The sequence below is a fragment of the Anas acuta genome, chromosome 8 (assembly GCF_963932015.1).
Source record: "Anas acuta chromosome 8, bAnaAcu1.1, whole genome shotgun sequence".
Classification (NCBI taxonomy): Eukaryota; Metazoa; Chordata; class Aves; order Anseriformes; family Anatidae; genus Anas; species Anas acuta.
This window is the reverse complement of record NC_088986.1, coordinates 19,544,827-19,572,572: the sequence shown is the minus strand read 5'-3', so window position 1 is coordinate 19,572,572 and position 27,746 is coordinate 19,544,827. Positions and strand designations below refer to the sequence as shown.

The following is a 27,746-nucleotide window of genomic DNA, read 5'->3' as shown; positions in this document are numbered from 1 at the left end:
GTGTTGACATTAACATACTTTGTGCTGTTGCAGAATATATTGTTGAATTTTTTGACAGAGGTTATGTAGTTTATCTGGCAGAAGATCCTTAACTTTTTCAGACCAACTATTTCAGTACACATTTCCTGTTTGTACAGGCTATTTTATCTGTCGCTGTGGCGGGGACCAGCACTACCATCAATGATGTGCTCTATCTTATAGACTGCTGCAAATGAAACAGCTTTTTGTTTTGTAAATGCTGTTCTTTGGAATGCAAAAAAGGTTTTCTGAACACACAGAACTGCCTTGTGTTCCCATAGTCACAGAGCTGAATTTAGGACTCTAGCTCCCTGAAGACAAATGTGCATTGTCTTTGGCCATTCCATACAGTTACAAACCACGCTGGCATTTCAGTAGGCTGCTTTTGGTCATCTGCATTCATGTGAGGTGTCACTGGGTCTCCATGCGAATTTGAAATATGTGAGCTGCCAAATGAGTATTAAAAACACAGAGCATATAGCCAGTGGAAAATAGGAAGAATTTTGTAGTCTATTATGGCTCCTGTCTTGCTATGCATGTTCTCTGAGCAAATCACGCATAGGGATCTCACTAATTGCATTAGAATTATAAGCTTTTGAGACAGCTCTGAGAATTTCATTCTGTGTATAGCCCAGAGCACTGCTTTATAAATAGTGTGGCGCTTTAGTTTCAGACAGATGGCTAAGTAGCCAAAGCTTAGCTAGTCCAACAGGGGCGGTTTGCTTCTTAGAAGCAGTGTGGCTGCAAGGAAGAAAATAAGAGCTGATTTGGGAGGACTTAAGATGAGGGACATCTGATATTCTGCTCTTTTTGAAACAGACAAAAAGTGAAGCTGTTCACTGCTCACAATAACATAACAAACTGTGCCACGGTCTGGGCATAAAAAACTAATTTGGAGTAGTGGAAAGGAAGAGCTGGACACATGTGTGCGTTTTCTGTGCAGTAGAACTCTCTTTGAAAGGTGAGGCTTTGTCCTTCAGAAATAAAATAACTTTGGAGAGTTCTCTAAAAACTGTTCCATGCTACTTCTGATCAAACATGGGAAGTAAATTGAGGAAACAAAGGAGATGCATGAATTCTTGGACATCTCAGTTATTTTGCTTAGGTGGGAAAAATAAGGCAAGACAGTCGTTACTTTTCCCTCCATCCTTGTTCTGTGGCCTGGAAGACCCTTCTTGCTGCTGAACTGCTCCACCTTCCCTGCTGCTGAAACTTGGGATCTTCTATTGGTTAAACTGTTTCTCATTTACTAGAGCCATGGAAATTTTTTGCCAGTTGCAGAAGTCTGCACAGCTGTTACACTCACTGGTCTCCCTCGGGAAACCTACAGTGCGCCTTTCAGGTAGCGGTTGGAGTATAGCTGCTCTATCTGCTCTCCAGTTTCTGAATATGCAACCATAATTCAACTTTTTGTAACCTCTAAAAGTATCAGTTGATCAAAAACCTCCCCTAAATTGACCTGATTTTTTAGATCTAGTCTAGTAGATATTATTCTAGTACAATGTAGTGATTTTAAAAAATAATATTTGACCTTAAACTGATACTAGGCTACTGAAGCCATCATGGGACTTCATGCCTTGAAGATTACTTTCCTGTGGGGAATGTAGAAACAAAACCTGCTAGATCCATGTTGCTCAGTACAGCCATTCCTGGGAGTTCATAATTTCAACCAGCAAGCTAAATAATCACTAACAATGCTGTGCCAGAGATAGAGACTTAAGAGCTCTCTCTCTTTCTAACAGATTTTTTTGCTACCAGAAAAACAATCTTGGAAAGTACGCAGCAAAAAAATACTTACTCTTAGTGATCAAAGCAGAAACATGCAGGTGGAGTTGGTATGGAGCTGAGAGAAGAACAAATATGGAAGTGCTAATGTAAGGCCGTCAGAAAGCAGATTGTGGAGACAAGTGGAAAGGGACGTGTTTGGGGCTGGACACAAACATGCTGCAAGATGGGGGCTTTAGCCATGTAGATTCTTTGCATGGCCAGCTCATGCTAGAAACCAGACTGGGTACTGGTGACCTGAGGGCTGTTCCCTCTGTGTGTTTCCATTTTACATTTTCCCTGAGGTAAGAATTGAGAAGAATGGAAAACAAGTGCATGTACTCTTAGAAGAGTACAGTAAGTGTGGATGGATTGACTAGGAAACAGTATTTGCTTGGGGGGCTGAGGGAGTGATACTTTATGCTGATGGAATGACCCATGATGGTGATCAAAGTGCATGTTCAAAAAAACGCATTCTTTTTGTTGTCTTCTCATTCCAGACTTCAAACTCATATGACACCTGAAAGGTTCTGAACACCATTTTGTGAAATAGCTTTGAGCATCAAATTGCTCCAGTTGGGAGGAATTTAACATTTTTTGGCCAAAGCAATAAAACCACCACCTTTGGGTGCAGTGATGGAAGCAGAATGCACGCTAAGAGGTACCACCGTTTGTCCACAAGGTTGTGTGTTAACAAAGGTGAGTCCAAGTGATTTCCCATGCAGGGTGGTCATTTACAAACTGCTTTAACATCTCTCTTGCTAGATTGTGTAGTAGCTTTTTGTAGTAGATTGTGTGGGTGGCAATGTCTTTTTCCAGCTGAAGAAATATTTGAATTCCCAAGTGGATTTTCTTTCCTTTAATAAATTTGAGCCTTTAAACTTAAGGCTTGTTTTGTTATTTTACCAGTGACTGATGCTAGCTTCCAGCTTCCTGTTTTCCAGCTGTGGCACTGTTGTGTATGACATAGATTCAGTCTAGTGCCTAAGGCATTAACAGAGCTACTATAAAACTAATAAAAAGGAGAGATTAACTGTTGTGTATTTTTTTTTGTATAATTACTACTTTCCACAGTTTGCTAACCTGAATTTTCAGTATTATGTGAAGTAATTAAATCTCCAGTTTCTGAGTAAGCAAACATCAATCAATATCCTCCTAAAAAAAGAAACTGAAGTGAGGGTTAAGCAGTCTCCCCAGTTTCTTCAAGGAACTAGCTAGAATATGAGTTAAAAGAAGCAAGGTTTAAAGCAGTGATCTCAAATCTAAGCATGCTTTGCAAATATCACTAAATAAGCATTTCTTAACATTTCCAATAACTGAAATATCTATTTGATGACTTTTGTGGGAAAAAAAAAAAAAAAGTGTAAAGAGACTACAATGCTTGTACATAGAGGGGAGACCCGAATAAAAACTGAAGGGATATGCATTCAAATTTAATGATCTGAAAATGGTTAGTGCTTTTTTACTTTGCTGATAAGAAATGCATTTCTTTAGGATTTTGAGATCGGTATGTATTAAAAAATGGATTTGATGGTGGCTAAGGAGTTCTTTGCTTGCTTGCTTTCCCATTTTATTGCTGAGGCAAGAAATGTAAATGGTCTAATTAGGCTGATGTTTTCCAAAGTATTTGATGCCTGAGTCTGTAGAACATGTAAACAGTAAGTCTGCATTTTTCCTTGGTTTCTTAAGAGTTTTAAAGATTATATTTGTGCTGGTTTTCTTTGGCATGCAAATTTGAGAGAGAGAGGGCAAGAGAGTGCAAGAGAACATGAATTATGAAGCAGAGTTAATGCTTATGATCAAATGGCCAGAAAGTTAGGGACACCCATGAGACCCTTCGATCTGTAAACAGCCACTGCACTTGTTTGACTTTATTGTTGCCAAGGGTTTGATAAACCCCATTCTGATGCCTTTTGAGGTTTCTTTCAATGTGGGACATGCTGTCTGTACTGCCTCTAGTCAGCCACTCCCCAAACCTACCATCAGTGAATGCAAATGGCCAGATTGTGTCCATAGGAATTGTGCTGGGAGCAGGTTTTCAGATCACCTGACTTTGCTCTCAGTCTTCCAAGCCTGGGATGATGCAAGGTACAAAATCTGTTTAGAAGTTATGGTGAGCAGTTGTGTGACTGGACTAGATATGTCATTGGCTGCTTTAACAGCTAGATTGTCAGTCCTTTTCTTGCATGGACCGCTTATTCAATCTGTGTTCTAGAATGGGTGGTGAAGAAGCAGGAAAAAGATTTTGTGAACACAAAAGACTGAGCATGGCTATGCTTACAAATGACTTGGAAAGCAATAGTCCAGCTGAAAGGTACCAGTTCTGTCTTCCTAGAGAGTGAGATTCTACGTGGACATAGCAATTTACGATCGTGTTTTTCATTTTGAGATGAGAAATAAATAAACAAGATAATCTATGATGAACACACAAGCATAGAGGCATGCCCTAAATATCTTCTGCCTTTACAGCTGTGTTCAGATGAAATTTTAGTGCTATCTCATTCTCTTATAGTTGCCTAACAGACAGAAAAACAGAGATGTTGTGATGGCTGAGGTGCAATATAGGGCGATTTTGGAGGCTGGCATTAGGGCTTCATGATTAAAATTATGTTTGACTAATTCTCCTTAGAGAGTTACCTCTCTGGTTTTCTTTGTTCTTTACTCGTTGCATCCGTAAAACGGGTTCTGTAAGCTCTGTGCTTCTCCACTCCTTTTTATTAGCCTGAGGGAGTCTGTGTGATCTAAACATTGTGCTATGTGTCCTTTGGTTTTCTGGGTTTGTGCAGCAGGAAAGATGTGCAATAATGTGACATATTATTCAATTTTCCAAAATTGCTATTTTAAAACTGATGACCAGGTTCTGAATTTGCCACACGTCCTTGAGGAGCTTGTTTAGTCAATATGGCATGGCTGGCAGGGTTCTGCAAATGATCCTCTCCCTTTGTTATTTTTTCTCTTTTCTTTTTTCTAAATTATTTTTTTTTCTCCTCATGCTGTTAGAATCATTGCTGCATTTATCTTTAACTTTGTTTCTGGGCAAGATGACCTGAAAACAAGCCACCAGAGACTCTGGGGAAGTTTGTAACAAATAAACTAATGAAAACATCCATTCTGACCTCCCCCAAAAGATCTGTCTCCAAAACAAATGACAGGAAACATACTGTGGTACAGCACATTCTGGGCAAACCTCTCTCTCCTTGTTTTTGAAGAGCTTGGGAGAGAAAAATACCTCTTTGTAGTAGTATTTTTTAGCTTTTTGCTATCCATGAATTAATTGGAAACTAAATGTAGAACTGAAATGCTTTGAGTGCAGAGGTCGTTTGAGAGCAGATGCCCATCTGCCAGTTGATTGAATCAGAAAATGCATTGATCCAGGATCCTAAACAACTGCTGTGCATGACCCATGGATGCTAGCCAGTCTTCTGTTCTCTGTCAACAGAATGTTTGATGACTCAACCATTTAACAGCACTGGACCAGATAATAATCTAGATGTTGTAATCTCCTTGCTTGCTTTTGGGTCTACCCCAATGTCTGCTGCCACAAGGAGAAGAGGGAAATTCTTAACACTGAGGGGCACAATGCCTTCCACAAGTCATCTGTCAGCTGCCCTTTCAGCACCCAGAACATCAAGTATTTACCACCTCTTTTGTGTGTGTGTTTGGAGAAAAAGTAGCCTGCAAGCCTGATTGTGGTGCCTGTGCAGTTACTCAAGGTGCCATGATGGCAATACCCTGATGTGCGCCGTCTCCTCTTGAAACCAGCTGTGTGCAACAATAGGGTTCACTCTGCCTGGGAAGCACCCTGAAGACATTTTTGTGAATAACCCTTGTATTAGCAAGGTTTCTTGCTGTAAGGACAGCCTCTTAAGAAGTGTCTCTTTTTTGAGCATGTGTAGTGGTTTCTGCTTAAACTGAAAACATGACACTAGGCAATTTCCATGAAAATCTACTTTAATTGGAACGTGAATAAGAGATACTATGTATTTTGCACCTCCCCTTAAGAGAGAGGGTGAGAGGCTTATTTTTAAGTCTCAGAAATATGGCTGGAGGAGAGAACTGCTAAGGATTTATCGTTTGGCTCTGGCAGCGTGCATTTTATGCCCATGACCAAATACCATCTGGATGTCTTTTGTTTTGTTTTGTTTTGTTTTGTTTTTTAACTTCCCAGCCTGTAAAACAAAGGTGAAGAATTGCTTAAGTTTAGTTCACTGGTATGTTTGGCTGTGGCCTGTTCCTTTCAAGATCTTAAGGAGCTACATAGTTTTAGTTTGCTTTGTTTCTGTATCTTTCTGTTTAGTTTGCTTTGTTTCTGTATCTTTCTGTTTTGGCAATAAGGATTATGTATTAGTGTTACCTAAGTATGTTAAATCTGAAGAGCAAATTTAATTTTATCTTTCATAACAGGTTCTCCCCTGGAAGTTGTGATATATCTAATGTAATTGTTTCTGCTCTAGGTTCAAGCTGAAAATGCCCCACAGCGTGGCTGCCTGCATCCCTGCTGTGCATGCTGCAATGGAGGCTCTCACTGTGGAGGTGACTAAAGATCTGGGGATCATTTAGCAGCTGGACCCACCAAACGAGCAAATGCGATCCATCAGCTCTCCAGGCCATCAGGCGCAGGCATCAGCCTGATGGCTGCTGACGCAAGGTTAGCTCGCCTCTGCTGGCTCATGCCGTCAGAGCTCAGGGGACAGGGAGCACTCACCGCCTCTGCCCCCAGGGACACCAAGTGCCCAAACAGCAGCTTCAAGCTGTCAGCTCACTGCTCATAGAGGCTGCAGAAGCCCAGAGTTAGTATCACCGGGAGAATTGTGGCTGGTGTGGAAAGGAGCTTTAGGCTTTTGCTGCAAGGTCAATAGTCTGAGCATATGTAAAATTGTCATGTTCAGGGTCTGATGGAGACAAATCACTGCCTGTTTCCACAGGAAGGACAAACAGAAATAAAAGCTCTGTCATCGCCTGTTCCAAACCACAATGACTTTCATAGACAAGATAATCCAACTTTATTTTGGGCAAACCTCTTCATCGCTGTCTCTGGAAACAAAACAAACATTCAGCTGTGCTTGCACCCCTTTATTGCCCCTTATTCAAGTCTTCTTAGGCAGAGGAAAATGAACACACTTGTGAGCCATTACTAGTTTAGAATCAAAACAAAGGGCACCTTAGACATGCACTTCAGTATATTTTGTGAGGAACAAAGTAAATATCCCTATGATCATGTAAGCAGGTATAGGATTTGGATTTAGATTTTGAAGCCATCTGTTGTTAGTTTTGGTTGTAGGAAGTACAAGGCATTCTGAAGAAATCTCAGCATTGTCTAAAACCATTCTCTGCCAAACAAATTTCAAGTTACAGAACCTGGACTCAGTGGGGATTTTTCTTTGTTGTCTAATAAACTGTGCAAATAGGTCTTGCTGCAGTGGTTTTCTGTCTATGCCAGGCAGTACTTTGTTCCTTTACAGCCAGCCACTGTCTTAGTGCATGCTGTGTTGCACTTCATGGCCCAGCAGCTGAGGAGTTCTTTTGCTTATTCAGATGATGTGGGAACCTGGAATACCTTTTCCAAGACTGCTGTATGTGATGGTTCTCGTGTCTGCAGAACCTGATGTGAACTGTGCCCTTAATCTGAGGCAGTGTTTGTTTACATTCCTATTCCAAAATAGTCACGCTTCATTATTCCAAAAACATGTGAGAGTGCCTTTTTAATTAGAATTCATTGAAATTATAGCCTGTGGATTCCAGGCATCCAGAGCTTTGCTGGCTGACTTGTGTTTGCAGAAGTATACCAGTGCAAAAGGGATAAAAAGCCCCACAAAACTCCAGTGAGGTGTGGTTTCCTCCTCACCTCTCAGACTAGGACCTGAGAAGTGACCTGGAACAGGAGTGGAGGCACAGATTACTGGTAAGGGTTTCCTACAGTCAGGCTGTTTTTACTGTTGTGCAGGAACTCTTGTATAATCAAGATGAGCAAAGTGCTCCAGTTCACACTAAATGTGTACGTAAATGTTTTTGTTTTGGCCCAGACTGGCTGGGCTCCCTTACCTCATGTATACCCGACCACAGGAAGAGCTACGCCGGCCGGGCGCAGCAGCAGGCAGGGACTGACTGCTTCTATGCACACACTTGGTACTGCAGGGCTTCAGGAGACCATGAGGTGTCTGTGGGAGCAGCTCTGTACAAAATTTCTGCTACCATGCCTGATGAAATTAACCCCACCGATAACCCAGCAGGCATTGGATTATTCAGAACCAATAATTGGTTGTATTTACAGGGGCATGGGGGTACCAGTGTTTGAGTAAAGTTTAAAGTACATTTCCTGTATTTCTAATGAAGAGTTCTTAAAAACTATAAACCTCAAGCGTTTTTTGTTTGTTTGTTTGTTTGTTTTTTAATTCAAAACTGTTAAAAGACAAATGACCCATGAATGATGTCACATGATGCCTTGCTATGAATTGTAGAGATCTTTAAGGTCATCAAATGTAAACAGTAAAGTTATTATCTACTATTATCTACTATCTACTGTTATCTATCTGTTATCTACGATTATCTATTTTCTATCTACTATTGCTGGAAAAAAGACTGTAAAACATTACCTTTATGCCACCAAGGCTGTGATGTGAGATCTCACTGGCTCTGATACTTTTGCAGTGATGGATTTTGTTACTCCCTAAGATGGCTATGCTTCTGGAGTACAGCTTGGCACCAGTCATTGACAAAAAGAATAAATCTGTCTTAATGTTGCTCATAGGAATTCTTTTAAAAATTGATGTTTGACATTTAAGAGTATAGTCAAGTGACAATGGTGTATGAAATTCTGCAGGTCATGTTCCTATGTTGCAAGATGCTGCTGAGATGGAGCTTCCAAGAATACGGAGACCTGAGAATGATACAGAATGCAGGTTGAAGCAGAGGTGACACGGACTATTTAGCATCTAGAAATTACAGTATAGTTGATCTTTTTTTCTGTGCTAGTGTTTTATGTTTTAAGGAATGTCCAGCATGAAAGTTGTGCTTAACAATGTTAAGTCTGTTTTTTTACATCTAGTCCATCAGGGCAAATTAAGTGGGAGAGCTTTAATCCCTGGCAACACGTCCTGTGCCAGAAATTAATAGAGTGGTCTAAACGAGGATTGACATCCTTAAACAACCTGGGTACATAAATTTGAAAATTAACTTGACATGACATGTATGTTTTCACAGTAAAAACTGAGGTTGAGATGAGTTTACTGTGTCAGTAAATTAAGATGTGCTTTGTTTCAAAAAGCCAGCTTGTCAGAACACTCACATTTTTTGTGCAACAAATTCAGTCATTTGAAATACAAGGCAAATGAAGCACCTGAGCTCCAGTAACTGAGCTATCTGTGATGGTCAGAGAAGCCCGTGAGCCCATACTCCAGTTCCCTCAGACCTTAATACACAATTTACTTTTAGTCAACTGGTCAGATCAGCAACCACGGCACCACTGGCTGTTCCTAGCTGTACCAATATAAGGTGCATTAGCTTTGTACCTTAGGCTTTTGATACTGCTAAACTCTCATGAGTGGCTTTCGAAACAGTTGCATTTTTTTTCTGTTTTTCCAGTTCCAAATGGAAAAGGAAAAGAGTAAGAGAAATATTGTCAACAGTGTCAAAACAATAATATGGAGGATAATACTTGTCAGTTGTTTACTTGAATTTTTATCTTGCTAGTTTGAAAGCTTCACAGAAATATTAAAAATGCTACCAACAAATTGCAAAGTTGCCATTAAGCCAACTTTTATCTTAATTTCTTCAAGCTGGACGTCATGCTTGCCTTCCTGTTTGTATGCACCATGCTGCATTAAACAGAAAACACAAACACTGTTCTTGCAAACTGCTCGATTTCAAAAGTCTGGTAATCAGAACAGAAAACACAAAGGCATAGAGAGAGATGAGATACACCATGTTAACATTTGTCTTTGAGGTCCCGTCGCTTGGGAACAGCCTGTCAGAGTCAGGCACAGAGGAAATATGAGAATCTGTCTTTTATTGTACTGTTAGAGTAAATATGCAGAAAAATCATTTCCTCTACATGGTATTACTCAGGCAGCACTTCGCATAATGTATCTCAGGGTAAGACTGGAAAAACTCTAGACACAGAGAGATTTCCACCAATGGAGAGAAATTCAACAGAACTTCTACGAGATCTTTACCTGGAGAAAGCTTAAAGGGAAAGTAGGTGGAGGATGAGGCCTTCTCTCGAAATCTTTTCTGTGAGCAATATCTTTATAGTAAAGATTCTTTCTGTGGACTTATTCAAAACATTTGTACTTGAGCTATATAGCAAGTGTTAAAAGTGTCCAGATACAGTTCTTGAGAAAACTGACCAAGTTAGCTTTACAGTTAGGTAATTGATCTCTTTTCCTGCCTGCAAATCAAAAATGCCGTGAGGAATACCAGCCAGGGGAAAGCTGGTATCACCGATACAATTTTATAAAAGTGTGAGGCTTAGCAGGCAAGTCAATGATGCCTTAGCTGTCTCTGAAAAAGATGCAGTTAGTGTTTAAAAAACAGGAAAAAAAGATGAAGGTGTGAACACTTCTAATCTGGAACATGTCTGTTCATCCTGAATTTTGACAAGAAAATTACCTGAAAGTAGCTGCCTGAAAACACTTTGGTGGTTCAAGCATCATCAGCTTGGTAGTGTTTGTTATATGCAACAAAGAGACACACAGAAGATCTGAGATTTTCTCTTGCCTTGTTCAAAATATCCCTTTAAAAAAAAAAAGAAAAAAGAAAAAAAATGCATCTATGTACATGAGCAGTTTACATTCAGGTAACTGCAACAAATTAAAGCTGGAGAACTGCTGGGAATAAACAAATAAATAAATAAATCAGCAAACACACCAGGAGTTCCAGGGATGGGAAGGCAAATGAAGCAAAAGAAGCTTCAAGCAATTAATGTCAGCATGGCACTTCATTGCCTATGCCCCAGCCTCCTGCTGATCTTCTTGACACTGTCAAGAGCTCTGAAAATCTGTTTGATATTCTTTGTGCTCAGCAGTAACAGGAAGCTGCATTAAAGCATCCTTAAAATAAACAAGCACTGAACAAACAATCCATGCCAGAGGCTTTGCATGAGGCACTGTTTTTTCAAAGTGACCAAACCCATGCACATTGGTTCCAGGAGGATAAGAAAATCTTTTAAAGAAGCATCGGGTGCTGCCTTAGTGTTTGCTATCTCTGACAGTTGTTGGCCTTGGTGAAGCGCATGCATTGTGTGTCCGGGCAGAGAAGTGGAGGATAAAAGACCAAGGTGCGAGGAATGCCTTCAGTTTATCTGTACCACTGCTGGGATTTCTGCTCTACCAGTTAGCACAAGCCTTCGCAGCACACAAGGGCCAACTTTTACAGGAGGCATTCCAGTAAACTTTCTCACCTGGAGGTAGGATGGCACACAGGAACTGAAGGAACATTTTTGCATTGTTTTCGGGATACTAAAAAGAATTTAGAAACGATGAAGTAAAAGATAAACTCAGAACCTGATGCTGTGTTTTACAAGGTGTGAGACCAGCTGACAGCTCAGACATCAAGCTGAACAAGCAGTGTATGCAAGTGAAGCACCAGTTAGGTGCTTGCAGGCTTCAAATCTGCAAGGTGTGATAAGTAGGGCTGGAAAGTTTGTTGGTGCTAATTTATAATTAAACCTGTCACCTTATGATAGTGTTAAATACAGTGCTGATGTTGACCTTCTTTTGAAAAATAAACAAAACCCCCACACCTTTAAAGTTTCATTAGGGAAGAGGGACTGCCTACTTTATAGGTGCCATTGCTGATGAATTTTATGCTGATTTAAGATAAGTTTTGTTAAACCTCGTTTTCACGAAGTCCTGCTATACTGCATTCAGCTGCTCAGCATTTCTCCCTTGGTAGTAATTAACTAATTATACTCTGCTGTTTATTCTCACACTTAAAGTTTTAAATCCAATTAAAAGCTCTGGTAAACTTTTTTTCTAACATTTGTTAAGAACCATTGATCAGGACTGCTTCAGAGCTACAGTTCATAAAGACCAAAAAGACCAGTAAGTTATAAAAGACCACAATGCTAAGATCTAATAATAATGTCTTTAGTTGACATGGATAACTTTACAGCCATGTTTTGTCCTGGGAAAAATGACAATGTGGCCTCCACAGTGCCAACTTCTGTAAGCCATATTCAAGTTTTCATGTTGCTGAGGTGGAGCATCTGTAGGAAAGGCTTTCACCTGTGCAGAAACGAATGAGTACCACTTCCTAGACCTGAGTGAACTAAAGAAGTGAAAGTAAAATTGTAAATTTAAATACAATTTAAAAATCAACTGCACCATACTTTTTGTTAGCTCTTTGCAAAAGCAACTGATTCTTTATGTACCAGGACTGTATTCTGGGAGAGGAATTTCAAGTTTTCCTCCAATGCTTTGGCCTGGAAAAAAAAAAAAAAAAAAAGGCAGAAAGACTATACATAGAGACTATAAATGAAGAATTGCCCCCTTTTTTTTTTTTCCCTAACTACTGCTTTTGTGCCTAACTAAGCTCCTGACCTATAGTCCTATAGTCAGTGTCTGCTATGTAGTTATCCTGCTCATTGCAGCCAACTTTTTTTTTTTTTTAAAGGGATGGAGGAGAGTAAGAGTTGTTGCAACTGCATCAGCTTTTTTTCCAGGAAGAGTTGTTGAAAGGAACACATTGCAAGAAAAAAGAAAATTTTCAACCACGGTAAGCACAAATAGTAATAGTATGATTGGTCGTGTAGCTCTGTGCTGAATGCCACTACTGCTGTGATCATGGGCACAAATTCTCACCGAAGGATGGAGAACAAACAGCTGAAAGTCTAGTCCTACCTCTGTAAAAAGATAAGCAGTAGGTGGCACCTAGGAGTCTGAGACAGACATGCAGTTCCTTTACAGATTCTGAAGTTAATGCAGATACACAGGGAGGTGGATCTGTTATAGTTTTATTTAGTTTTAATTATATGTATGTTTACATACTCTACTTCATTCAGTGCACTGAATGACATTCAGTGCACAGAAATGACATTCCTGAAGATGTTCTTCTACATCTGTTTTATACTTATCCTCTGCCTCTTTGAATTTTTGGGTAGACCTGTGTGGTGCCAGGAGTTGCACTCAATGATCCTTATGGGTCCCTTCCAACTGGGGATATTCTATGATTCTATACCTTTCATCCCATCACACTGCCAGCCTGATCAGTTCTGGGATTTAGTGGCAAGAAAGAATTTGAGGATTTACAATCATCAAAACCCTGCAGTGAGGGAACTATATGGATATGGCCTGCAGGGGAGAAAACTTCTGTGAGAAACTCCCCGTGGTGTAGTATTTTCCATGTCAGTATTATAAGGTTTAATTTTGTAAAAATCTTTGCGTGACTCAGAATCTGGCACTGGCCAAAGCACGAGCTTTGTTCATACATCTGTAGTGGCTGAAAGAGTAGAGTTTGACATTACAAGTTCTTCTAGTCCAACAGAAAATTTTTCTGAAAATGAATTTAAGGAACCAGTGTAGAAGAAAGAATCCATAGATACTAGGTGCTGATGAGAACTCAAAAGTCTCAGGACAACTAAAGACCATGGCTATAAATGTTAGAATCAAAACACACTATGTTATCTATTAATACAAAGATACATTATGGTAAAGACTAATATGTGTGTGTGTATATATATGTATCTTTATTCTTTACTATTTTTACTATTCTGTGACAGATACTAAATAGAACGTTTTGCCTAATAAGTTTCTGCCCACTATCCCTCTTAAAATGCGAAGTATTTCTATTCCCGAGTCCTTCTGATATATGCTTAAGTAATAATTAAGGGATTTATATGCTTATTTACATCAGAAAAAAAAATAATTCTCCCTGACACTGCCAGATTTCCCATGCAATTCCAAACAGAAGATTTAATCCACTTTCATATGTGAAACATACATTCTTTAGATTGTGTGCTGTGTGTAGCCACATATCAGCTGATGGATATGCAAGCAGTGAAAGCTGCTTTATTTATAGTAAGATGGATTAAATGCGAATTTTAATAAATCATTTGTGCATTCAGTGGGTACCACTCAAGCTCTGCATTAACAAAAGTAGACATTTGACTAAAAAATGTAATTGTTTTATGGACAACAGAAACAATTGTTTGCTAGAGAACTGCATTTAAAGTATGTGAGCTCACTGCATGTAATTGTCTGCGTATTTGTACTATTTGAACTCACTGAAAATTATCTATGAAGGTCAGCCCTTGAGACGGTTTTACTGAAGTCTGACAGGACTTTCAGAAGCATATGAAGGAAAGTGATCGACAGGCAGTCCCAGGAGCTGTTTTCTTAGGAGAGGGTGGAAAAGTAGCATGTGATCATGCCTGTTCAAGACTACTACCTTATGGCATATCTAGAGCTGTGGCACTTTTAGTTTTTAAATGGTCTATTTTACAATATAAACATAATTTAAAGTTGCCTGTTTAGAGTGTGGATGTACAAACATGTTCTTGAAATGAGCTATTGTCCTGAAGCCACTAATTTGTTAGCATCATCCTGGCCCTTCCAAATGAAGTCACAAAGGAAATATTCATGTTATAATCTGTAAGTGAAAAGAGCAGCAATATGGAATGTATGCATGTATCAGTATAGCAGGAAGATTTAAGAAAATTTAAAATGCTAAAATGTAAAAGCTTGTAATAATTTTCCTAATTATGGAAAGACTGCAGAAAATATAGTTAAATGAGAGTAAATTCTGGCATACCTATCATTTGTGGGTAGGTAGAGTAGGGAGCACTCCGGTACAATAAAACTTAGCTGTTCTTCTGCAGAATATAATTGGTAGCATACAAAAAAAGCAAAATTTGCTTAGTTTCTCACGATTTTGAGATTAGTAACATTATTAGAAGTTTCAAGCAGTATCCCAAATAAATCCCTGTGAAGACATAAAACTTAAGGAAATGTGAAAATGTAAAACATGTTGCAAAAACTATGGAAGCAGAAGGAAAGGGCTACTAAACTTATAACGTGAAAACCAATCACAATAATGAAAACAGTTTGCTTCTGTATTTAAGAAAAGCCGAATTAGAAGATTTCTAGTAAGCCTCTGATAGTGAAACAACATGGAGTTTTTAGATATTTATAGAATCTAATATCGTCTTCTAGTGCTTCTGCCTTTATAAACCAAAACAAACTCCAGACCATGCATGAATTTTTGTATAATAGGCAAAATGTGTACTTCAGGACACGGGTTTTCAAGTCTTTTTCAAGTTTTGAGGTTTACCTCATTTGAACAACCATTTCAAGATAGGTAGAACAACCCCAAATTGATCAGCCAAGTTTTTCCAGTTCTCTAGCTTGTAACCTGAATCGTGAAGAGCCAGGAGAGAGCTTTGAACAGCTCGCTCACATGCACACCACACCCCCTCTCCCCAAACTGTATCGGCTGGGACAACAGATGAGCAGTAGCACTGGTATTTACTATATGACCTTTTACAGCTGCCATAAAATGGTTCATCCTCCTCCCTTAGGGCTATCACAGACATTTAGTTTGGCTGGTGGAGTTGTCAGGCTGCTTGCATGAATAGCCAGAAACTCTGCAATAGCCTTGGACTGGAGTTTGGTTTAGCTCATCTTTGGGCAAGGCAGCAGTCTACCACAAAAGGACAGAAGGAGAAGGGAAAAATATTCCTGCAGCTTCATCTGTAGAGGCTTCATCTGTTTTTTGCACTTGAGTGGTGCACTTGGGTACAAGAGGTGTGCTTTTATATGCTGGCCTGTGCCAGTAGAAGCTGGGTGGCTCTACTATGCTGATAAAAAGAGAAAGGGTGGTAAAACAGCAGGTGGGTTAAGCCACACCAACCACAAAGAACTGAACAAAACCAGACACCAGTGGTGGATCAACATCCTGCAGAAATCCTTCCCACAGCTGAGAGACAAAGTGCCTGCCGAACTGAAGAACTTCCAGCTTTTTCAGGCAAGGCACCAGTGTAGGAGAGGCACTCGGCCTTGCGAGCATCCCTGACGTGATGGCACTGTGGTGGGAAGCAACAGCCTTCCCTGAAGCGCAGCTATCACAGAAGTTCAGAAGGGCTTTTCTCCTTTTCCATAGCAGCTTCTGGATCACACAGCATCTGGCACCCATAAGAGGACGGGAATTTGGGTCAGAATTTGAGTTCTGAATTTTTGAGTGTTTTGAGTGAGTTTGAGTGTTTTTTTTGTTTTGTTTTGTTTTTATAAATCAAGGCAAGTCATGCAGAAATATGTTCATCTGCATATGCTTATGACCACTAAAAATCAGCATCAGTCAGTGGAAGAGTCAGAGCTAAACTCCAGCTTTCATACCAGCACGTTCCCAACCCTTGGAGCGAAGAGCAGCAACCAACCATCTGACTACCATTAAACATCACTAATAAAGCTGAAGGAAGTGATCTTGTGTTGGACTGAAAACAAAAGGTTTTGCATTTGCTTGGAAGCAGATCCTGCATGCTCACTCTTGGCAAGAACATGATAATCTTTCAACATTCTGAGGACTATTTACATATATGATACTTTTACTACTATTAACAAGAAAGACTAAGAGAAGCAAAACCCACTGTGGAAATAACTGTTGCTATTCTCTTCTGGGAGTCGTGTATGCACTGTCTTCATGAGCTGCATGCTCAAGGCACCCTCACCTCCTCCCCTGCTAAGAGGCTTTGCGATTTTTGAAATAGGTTATGGTACATAAAGTGAGAAAAAACAAGTCAAATGATTATGAGAAAATTCTTTTACAAACTATATACTGCCATTCTATAATCTTTATTCTAAGTGGGAGGCACCAAAAATGAAGTGAAGCGGCTAAATTTGAAAGTATTTTCACATTTGCAAAGCCTGAAGAGTTTCAGATGGAGATTACTCTTTCTTCCCCAACTCAGAACAAAGTCCAAAATTACTGGTTTTGAAACTTAGGAAAAGAGTTTTATCTTTTAGTCTTCCAGATTGTATTTGCTTGACAGAAATTTTAAACAATTCAGTCATTAGGTCAGCATGTTGGGCCAGAATATCTTTCTAGCTATGGGGAGTGGATTTACTCAAAATGCATTTTGAGTTTTATTGCACTTAAGATTCAGGTTCTCTGTGTCATTCCTCTTGTGTTATTATCAAGCTGAAGTAAGCTTTCCAATATTTCTACTACAGATACAGTTCCTTTTTAAAACTTCATCATCTGTGAATGGTAAAATAGTGCAAAAAGTGCCAAATACTTCACAATTTCCAAAGCCTGGGCAACTCAAATCCAGCATTGTCCTGTCCATGGACAAGGTAAGCTTCCAGTAAAGTTATGCAATAGTCCAGTTCCTCTAAACTGTTACCAACCAGGTCTCTTGTATATTTTCTAAATTAAAAGAAAATGGCTCAGCAAAAGGTGAGGCAACTTTGAACTGAGATGATAAACTTTGAGGTTGCTTGCAAGGAGCCTATTTTAGACAACAGGCTACATACCTAAGTACCTCTTTGCATTTGTATCATCGTACACACACGGAAATACAGAGACATGGTTGTATGATCTTGTGATTCAATTCACAAAGCTTCTTATGATTCCTGAAAATTCCATAAAAATAAATGGTCTATAACATTAAACTAAAAAATCAGTATTTGTGAGAGTAGTATCTTTGCTTTCTGTAATTCTTTCCAGGCAGAATATTTTTGAGTCCATGTGCAATACACATTAAAAGAGTGGCTACATCAGATAACTATAGTAACCAGCATCAACAAGTAAGTAACAGAAGTGTATTTAAGTGTCCCAAATGCTAGTTTCTGAATTTACATTTTACAAGATGGTTATTTCAATCATTGCACATGACATATATTCAAAGTTGTCTAAACACTGCAAATAGCTTATTTAACTTTCCCACACTATATACCTTACTCTGAGTTGCTTCCAGCTTCACTGAGCCTTCAGTTCTCTGACTGAAACTTTCAAGGTTCAGTCTGTACAAGGGTGATCGTCAAAGTCTGAATGGAGACTTTCCAAAACAGATGAAAGCAAGAGAAGTTACTGTAAACTTAAATATAGATACAGGACTATTTATTTATTTATTTATTGTTCTCAACATATTCTGAGTCTGGGTCAGAAAAGCAAGTTTAGTAAAACCAGAGCTGCCCAGCTGGCTATGTAGAATGCTGTCTCTGAGGGGGCTTATAAATCACCATTGATAAGTGAGCAAAAAGATTTGAGCACACAGTGACTGACAAGGCGTACATGCATAAAAACATTAATATTACTTCAGCATATGGTAGTGGAAAATTTACTTTTAAAATATGCCCAACTGTCACATCCGACATTGTCATAGTGTTAAAAATTTGGAGAGCGCTTGAAGTGATCACAAAATATCCAAGGCCAAAAATAGGTCTAAGGAAAAGCCTTCAGTCTAGTTAACTTACCCAAGAGACAGCTGGGAACTTGATCTGGAGATGAAAGTGTTTACATAACCAAAGTCTTAAAAGAGAACATGAATTTTCATTCTAAGTAAAAAAATAAAAAAATCTCTAATGACAACATACTATGCTTAGTAATGTTCATTTTATCCCATGGAAAGATAACTTATTTCACTGTGAGAGACCCCTGGAGAAATGCTGCTATATTAAATAGACTATATAGGTCATTTGCCTATCATGAGTTTTCATGGGTCAACAAGACAGATATCATGGATATCATTGGTATACAATATAGGCAAAGAAGCTACCTCAACAACTTTTCCAACAGAAGTGTAATTAAGTCTTCAGAATTGATAATGATATGCTCTTGTTTAGTCTTTCAAATTCCAAGCCAGTTCTTTTCTTTCATCTTCAGTTTTTCCAAAAGGTATTTGCCATTGCATTGCTGGCACCCTCTGCCTGGTTTTAAGTGTTCAGAACAAAAGATGTACCTTCCCCATGTATTACCTCGCACTATTCTGTAAAACTACCCACATAGTTCTGTCTGTGGGCCCAGATTAAGAGGAAAGACACTGAAAAAGAGGAACGAATAGGCTAAAGAAACATGAGAGTAGTTAATAGACAAAGTAAAAAAACAAACAAGGCAATCTGCATCTAAATCATGTATTGTCACATGAGAAATGTTGCAGTGTTCACTTTGCTGGATTCACACCTAGGCTGCATCTCATAACGCTCGTGTGGCTGTGTCAGACTAACCAGAGTACCTGGTTAGTCTGCCAGCTGCCTCCCAGCTCACACGCTATCTGATGCTGTCGTACTAACCCACTGATATCATACTGTTTCAGGACTCGTCTGCCTCTTGTCTGCTCCCGGACTGCACATACCTAACAAGCCCACTTCATTTCTGCCATTCCTGGTAATCATTCTTCAAACTAGCCATTTACTGGAGATTTCAAACTCCTCAAGTTTCAGGAAATGTGAAGAATTCAGGAAATGTGAAAAATGCTGCCCGGCTACAGAAACAATAATGTAGTCGAAAGAGTCATGATGGCCCTATGCAATGCCACAATTTGAAAGTGAGTGACAGTTCAGGTTGGGACAACAACAAAATAAACTACTGGCTCTCTGTCCTTCTTGTGAAGACTGGGAATCCTTCTGACCATTTCAAAGCAGCATGATGCTGGTAAGCACTCTCTCTTTGAAATAGCCCATCTGGCAGCTCATCTTCTTTTTCAAAGTTGCTGTATCCTACACCCCCTACTAACTTGAATACTCAAGATATTCAGCTGAGTGAGAGTTGTTATCAGTCCATTTCATCGTTTTTTTTCTTTTTATTACAACCCTGGTAAAATGGTTCTATAACATGGCTCTGAATAAATCTGTAAGTGTCTTATCTACCAAATAACATCAAATTTGTATGTTGCTGTTGATCACACAAATCATTTTATAGAGAACTAGCATTGATGATTCCTTAAATTCCCATAATATATAGCAAAAAAAATGGTGCATTAATGACTTAACAATGAGTATAACATTTTGTCCAGTGTTCTTCCAGATGCACAAGACAGCAAGCATTCTTACTGAGAGCAACCACAAGCTACCTCTTACCATCTCACCTGGTGCCACCAGGTCTTCTCATGACCCCTTCATATTCTAGCTTCCCTGAAGGAGGAATTCAACAGAAGCTTGCAGAATTATACATAATTTGTAGTGGGATGAACAATTGCTTCATTGAGCAAAGTCCTGTTTGTACTCCAGAACCTGAAAAAATTGGCAATCCTGACTGCATGATGTGAGGGGAATAACACACTGGGAGAACATCTGCTGTCCCAACTGAGACTTGGAAGGAAATTTGACAGTGAGTACTTGGGATCAGTATGAGAAAAATCCTAACTGTCTGTTGTACACTTCAGGGGACTAATAAAGTTATCTGCCATCTATTTGTGCGCTGTTATTCATTCTTTTTTCTCTGTTTAGAAATCCAGATGTTGCTAAACTGAGATTTGGCCATGTGGCTTCCAGTGACTGAATAGTTTTTACTGCCTCTTGTTCAGAAAGACAGAATTAGTTAAAAATGTGGACTCCTGTATTGGAGATAAATACTAGTAAAAGCTTTCAAGCCTGATTCTTTCTGAAGGTGGAAACCAGGGAATTCTCCTGCAGCTTGGCTCCTTTGGGACAGTCTCATATCCAGGCAGGGCAATAGATGGCTGGAAAACATAACGAAAAGGTGGGGAAAGGAAGGAAGGAAGGAAGAAAGGAAGAAGGGAAACAACTTTAAATATTTTCCCAAAATGGGACAAGTTAAAAGGAACTCTTAATGATTATCTGGAAGCTTATTGTGCTTTCAGCTACAGCGTGGGGAAGTAGCTTTATGTTTGCTTAAATGAACTAGAAGTGAGTACCCTGGAAGGATTCCAATCTGGCTAAAATTATTAAATCCAACTCACCCGTTTTGCAACCAATATCATTTTAAGAAGAGAGATAGGTGATTTGGTAAAATGAAAGGGAAGCTTAATGTGTCTATTTTGTCTGGGTTTGTAAGAGCCTTAAATGGAGTGTACAAAATTCAGGAAGTGTTATCTGGTGATGACTGATAAATCAATAGCATTCAGTAAGGCACACTTCCCTACTAATATGCATATGCAGTAACACTTAATTGTTTTAAATATGCAAAAATGTGAACATGAACAAACACATATAACATTTCAGATACTATTATAGACCTTTTGGAGCTGCACTGAAGTGTTGATGAAAATGGTATGCTAGGTATGTGTTACTACATAAAGATGTTTATGTTCTGGAGGTTTTTTGTTTTCTTAACCTTTGGAGTTAAACAGTTTGGGTAGCAAAAACTTGGTTGCCACAAGCCAATGGTTGAAAGAAAGTGTGAAATGTGCTTTGAGAATGACACAAGCCAAAAGTGGACCAACAAAAAGCACATTCTATGTTAAAAAAACAATGAGAAGTGACAATGAGGTGCTATGTTAAAGAGTATCCTGTGATTTAAAATCATTTAGGAAATAACTTTTAAGAAGCATGTTCTGGTATCTATCTATATTTATGTCATTTCAATGCTAATTGAAATACAACTGTCTTCAACCAACAGGCATCTGAGGTGAATCTTTGCCAGAAAACAGAAGTTGGAGAGATTGACACCATCACCATGTAAAGCTGTAGCCTATCCTCTGTACACTCTCCTGGTGCTTACTGTAAGTTAACCCCATGACAGATGATTGCAGTTCATTTTTTAATAAATCAATGCAATAAATATTGATTTTAACTTTTTCATATGATTTTAAAAAGACATGATAATAGGTGAGGGTAATAGCTGAGGGTAAATTAACATACCTAAAATGAATTATTAGATAAATACTGCAGTTCATCTACTCAGTTAAGGGCTTTTAACTGAATTAATTTCTCTGATGTAATGATTGTATTGAGCTCCAAAACGAAAGAAATTATTACCAGTTGAGGAGAGTACAGATTTCCTATTTAAAGATCGGACAAGTAAAAGAGCAGGACACATGTTTTAGAATTAACCATCCCTTTGCAATCACGGCATTTTTCTGAACACCTGTCTTTGTCTTTCTTATGTTTCCATGCTGCACTGAGTAGGAGAAATTAAAATGTGGGCAGTATGTTGACGTTTACAGCAAGCAGAAGACATAACTACGAAAAGTTATTTTAATACATTTTCAAATCTTTTCCTTAAGTACTTTGCTCGGGGTACATCAGAAGCCAAAACAGGAGACATTTATCAGTAAACAATGTTTATAAAGCATTTTAGACATTTTCCTATTGTTTATGATGATCACTTATGAGTTTAAAAATGTCATTTCCTTCCCTGACAGCCCCTAATTTTTCACTTTGCTTAATAATCCATAATTAGTAGTGTGGGTTTACATAGCGATTTGAATGCCTAAAAGTAGGAGACTAAGTTCTCTTATTATTCAAATAATTATGGACACAGGAAAAAAAAAAAAAGCAAAAAGGAATTTGCTCCAACATGTGTTTTCCTGTGAAGGATTTGCATAGCTGTGCCAGTGAGGAACAGGACTCAAGATGTCATCTAATGAGGTTTCAACACTCTGCTTTATGGATCAGAATTAATTCCTAGTGCCTGCAAAATTAGCATGTCTTCCAATCCTGTGGTAGCTATCGATGACAACTACCAGAGAACGGGTCTTGCACGTTTACATTTTTCACAATTCCTCTTATGGTTGTGAGACTGGAAGACTGGAAGACTTAACAATCCCAAGGGACGTGACTTCCCTCCTCTTTAGCTGATGACTGAGAGGGTAGACACAGCCCTAGCTACAGCCTCTAGCCTCCACAGATGGTATCCTCTTTCCCACAAGACCCAGCCTGATGGGTCTTTGGACAAGCTTTTGTTGGCTCAAAGACAAGGGAAGGAAGGGTAGGATATCAGAGTGTTGGCACTTCTCCCAGCTTTTTGCAGCAGGAGTTGTGGGTGCTGTTCAGAAGCTCACTAGACCTATATCTGACTGCTGTTAACTTACTTAGAAGGCTTAGCAATGGTTCACAATACAGAAGAGCCATAAATCCTGGCAGGCTGGAGTCAGAAAAATTAAAACCAGGAGATATAAAGTAATACTAAGGCAGTAATGGTACTGTGTTATCCCACCACAACGGTCCTTTCTGGTGACTTACTGTGCAGAGTTCAGTTTAAAAAGATGTGACGGACCAGAGAGGATGGCACATTGCCCGAGAGCACACAGCGGGTGCAGCATTGTGTGAATGGATAGGTGTTGGATGCTTTTATAGACAGGAAGGAATGAGGATACAATGTTTACGTGATCTGACAAGGAACATGAAAAAAGTCAACAGTACAATTGCGATGCTGGTAGGAAGGTCAAACCCCTCACCTATGCCCTCTTTTCTGCTAAAACAAAATTAGCCTTCCTTATTGTGCTGTAAACAAAACTGGTAGCATTGTCAGACCTGTAGCGTTTTTGACCTTGGCCTTTTCAGTTGTTTGTAATTTTGCCAGACTTACTATTTATTACACCGAAACTGCATGTAGTATGCAGAGTGATTTGGATCAGATGGAAATGTCGGTGCGTACTGCAGCGTGCAACTTAGTCAAAGCCACTGTGCGTACTGCACTGGGACACTGCTCCTTCTGAATTCTAGATCAAGGGATTGGTGTTTGAGAGTAGAATGATCTTGATGTCAAAAATAAACTTTGAGTGTTCTTGCAAATGTCTACCTAAAGATGTCTGTGTCACAAACTGCTGAAAACTGTAGTTCATGTATGTTCTGTAGCTTTACAGTGACTTTGTAGGGCTTAACAGCTGTGTATTCAGAAGATTGTGTTCATTCTGAGTATTGTATTTTCATTTTTTGCTCCTTGGCTACAGGGGCTGAACGGATTTTCCCTGAATTGCTTCTTTTGACTATTTAGTCCTTTGCAGTAGTATTTTTTTCCAATGCAGAGAATGTGTCTTCTGTCCTCTCTGCTGGTCACTGTCTGACTGCCAGCAGGCATGCAGGCAGTGCAGGGGAGAACAGGGGAGTGAGCTGGGGAGAACCAAGACTAGAGATGGGGCACGCCAGATACACGGCCAGGAACAGGCACGGGTGTGTATCGCAGAGACAGCTCTGTAGGGTCAAACTCCTTGCAGGTCCTCACCGTTCACTGTATGCTCCAAGTCATGTAAAGGAGAAACAACTCTGCTTCAGTTCACTTCCACACAGGAGCAGAGACAGGTTGCTGAGAAGCTTTAAAAGGAGGAACAAGCAGTTGGGGTGACCAGTGAATCTACAGATCCCCAAGTTATGTGTTATTGTTATCATTGTCCAGCAGGGCACCCAGGTTTTAACTCTTCAGGAATAACAACAAATCAAACTGCAGCTTGCTTGGCAAGACAAACTGTTTATTTAGCGGGAGAAATGTGAGCTCTGCTCATCTAAAATCAGTCATCTGAAAGATGATGACTTCTTAACTGACTGTCCCCTCCGTTAGATGGTTGATCTGACCTTGCAAGTTTAGGAATCCTGGATTTCCAGTGATGAGGTTTCCTTCTAGAAGCAGTCGAAATGAATCAGCGTCTGTTATAACTTTTGTCCACAGTTCTTTACAGGACTGTCTCCGTTGTTTGGTCTGTCTTCTGGGCTAATCAGCGAGTATCTTTTTTGATCTTTTTTGATTTCTTGCCAATTATTTTCTGCACCTAACTTTCTTAGAGGCTGTGCTTTTTTGGTTTGTTTGTTTTTGGAGATCTTAAGAACTATGCTAAAAGAGCATTAAGCTTATAAATGAGAGTTCTTAAAATGAGGGGTATGCTTGATTTAGGGTTGCTCTCAACAGCCATTTCTATGAGGAAAAGAAGGGTTTCACAAGTGATGAGACAGCAACCAGTTTTATTATTAATAAAACAATGGTCATGAGAAGACAACTAGCAGATCATGCTATGAAAAAAACAGTTTGTGACCATACACAATAGTTAACAATTAACTGGGAAGAAAATGTCAGCCTGGAGACATTGGGCAAAAGGAGTTATCCAGCTGTGTATTGCAAAAGATCTTGGGATTTTTGCTGGAAGCTCAGGAAGGATATTTGTTAAACAATTTGACTGTGGTCACACAGGTCAACATCCTTTATGGTGAGATACTCATGACCACCCCCAGAACACGCGCTACTTTCTGGGATAGCATTTTATCAGCCTTGGAAGATAATTCTACTGGGAATGCTTTACAGTTAGTGTAAACAGCTCCAGCTCATGCACGTGAAGGATTTGCATTGCTGGGCACATCAATGAAGAACAGGACTCAGACACTATCCGAATGGGTCTGGGTAAATGATTCCTGCTTTTTACAGCATGTTGGAAAGCAAAGCATTGCTGTAACTTCTTGGTGGCAGAGCATACATCAATGGACAAAGGTGACACAGCTTGAGACTGTTCTTGGTGAATTTGCTGGCTATATTTCGGAAATGTAATAGCATACAGAGATAAGTTTAACCAGTTCCTTTCACACACTTCCATCCTTGCAGTGCACTGCATGTGCATTGATTGAGATTGGGAGAGCTACAAGGGGAGAAGAGGAGTGTTGAGGAATATCTCATCTCTAAGAAGTTCACTGGATGTTTCAAGGCTGAACTCACCCATCCATGCGTGCCTCTTTCCCAGTCGTCAGTGAGCTTTACAAAGGCAGGAGCTCATTGTGGCACGGGTCAGGCAAGTAGAGGTCTTGGAGAAGGGAATGGAAAGAGAGGATAAAGATAAAAGATAACTCTCACTTGCTAGAAAACAGAGATTACTAATTAATTTCATATACAGCACCAAACAGCTATTAAGCAAAAACGTTTTTTGTTTAAAGGATGGGATGTGTTTGAATCCACAGTATGAAGATGAAAAACTGCACAGTCCTTTCATCTTTAATTTTCATTTTAGTTTATTTCTTTGCCACATTACAGTCTTACAAGAGAAGGTTAGGATACATCCCAGACCCACTCCAGAATAGATAAGCTTCTGTCTCCATTTCTCCTGGGTTTGCAGAAACTTGTAAGAAGCAGGTTATTTTTCATTAACACATTTAGAGATTTTTTTATTCACCTACTGATAGTTGCTGCATGGGCTTATTTAGGATAATCTGCAAAAGAGTGACTAGAAAGTCAGACTTAAATAAAACGCTTTATGAAACGCCTTCTGCTTTCACAGCTATCAGTTTCTATTCCAGATTTATTTATAAATGCTGTAACTCTCTGCTTCCATAAAACCATGATATATATAACTATTTAGTAACTATCACAGTTATCTGGTTTATTCTTTACTTTTACTGCTGTTGATAATGGACAAAGATTATACTGAAACCTCAGATATTTACTGGAATAATTCACATTTTCTGCAGACCCGTTGTTGATTGCACGACTTCTCTAAGCAGGATGGCCTTAAACCATATCTTAATACAGAATTGCATTTCTTGTGCACTTTTAGCATTAGTTCTAAGTCGCATTTGTTGCATTACATGCGGAAAGATATCATTAGGTCCTTAAAGCAGTTCCCCATCTGCAGTTCCTGCAATCCTTGTTGTAATAAACTGTGATGTACATTAACTCTGGCAAAACTTTTCAGTTTCAGCTATGCCTGTGGGTTGTTGCCTGGAGAAATCAAGCTTTTTCGTTGTTGCAGTTGATGCCAAGACTGAAGCAGCACTGAGCTGGCAGGGATGGAATTGAAATCACACCTTGTACTTCGATTGTTTCACTTCGGACACTAGAAAGTTGTGATGGATCAGTTGATTAAATTTTGCAGTATTTTGTATGCTTTAGTGTAATTATATAGATTATCCCAGCTGGAATTGTCAGTCAAAATATATAAGCCAACTTTTTAAAATAAAGATTTCAATTTATACAGAAAATCAAGAGTGTCTAAAACTTTGCTTTTATCTTCATAAAATTAAAGTGCTTAGAGCAGGTTTTCTCTGTGTTTTCTGATACCTTACGGGAAACTGCAGCATGGTTTCTTTTCACATATACCTGTAAAGCCACCTGAATTTTGTCACCCAGCGTTTCTGATTTTTTTATTATTTTTTTTTGTACTGACCCTGTGGCAAATCTGCTGACTTGCTTTCTTTTAAGTGTTTTTGTTTATTTGGTGGATGGGGAGTGGATGTCTGCTGTAATTACTGTTGTTTGGATTGTGTCCACTGAGAAAAGTAGACGGGCCTGTGGGAAGCCTCTGCATTATGGGGGTCACGGCAGGGCAGAGCCAAGTGTGCTTCATCTCCCACCACTGCACACACTTCCTCTGCTGGCTGTGCCAGCCTGAGAGGCAAATTGTTCAAATGCAGCTGCTGGAAACTTCTTCCTACATCTCCCAGACCAGGCAGATTGTGAAAAGTAACATCAGGTTGCTTGGGTGCCTTCTCTGGTGGCTGATAACTCTATAAGACTGATAGCACAGGGCTTTTCTGTCATTTGTTTTTTTGTGTAAACTGACATAAAAGTATGCAGTGAAATGTTTAGGTGTTGAGCAGTTTTCATGCTTGTTGTTTTTCTTTTTGGGAATAACTTCTAACAACCTGTTTTAAAAATTGAGACCCATGGAGCAACCAGGCTCAGCTTTGACAGTCTAAAACTTGTGAACAGTTTTCCTTAGCATGTGCATTGAAATTTTTTGTATGAACAAGTACTGAAGATAAATGAGTATGGGAAGACCAAAACTTAAAATGCGTGTTGTCCTGTGATGCTTACTAGAAACATTCTGGACTTTATAACCTCAAGTGGGTCAAATGTATCTACTTAATTTAATTCTGCAAGACAAGCATGTCTCATCTGTTCCTTGCAGAAAAGTAAAAAGGCTCTTTATGTAGGTGTGTTAGTGTTTTCCTTGAGCTGCTGTGGAAGGAGAGAGATTAACTGTGCTTCTACTTTCTTTCAAACTGCTTGTGGGTGTACAATACCTTGTTGCAATTTTGTTGTTGTTGATCAAATGGAAAGAAAATAGCCATTTTCTTCTTCTATTTCCTGTAAGTGGTGCTACTGTAAAAAAGGCTGTTTCCTCTCAGGTTTTTATGGTGCTTTTGCTTTTTCGCATT

General features: G+C 39.2%; 1 long non-coding RNA gene across 1 annotated transcript; it reads left to right on the top strand.

Moving 5' to 3' along the window:
• Positions 1-27,715, top strand: LOC137860309 (uncharacterized). Its single transcript, XR_011098821.1, has 11 exons — positions 1-2,087; positions 2,283-2,481; positions 6,237-6,430; positions 8,603-8,693; positions 12,394-12,495; positions 16,944-17,066; positions 17,440-17,519; positions 19,028-19,365; positions 19,727-20,040; positions 21,292-21,394; positions 26,282-27,715. It is a non-coding gene; the product is annotated as an uncharacterized lncRNA (long non-coding RNA).
• Positions 27,716-27,746: the final 31 nt, after the last annotated feature.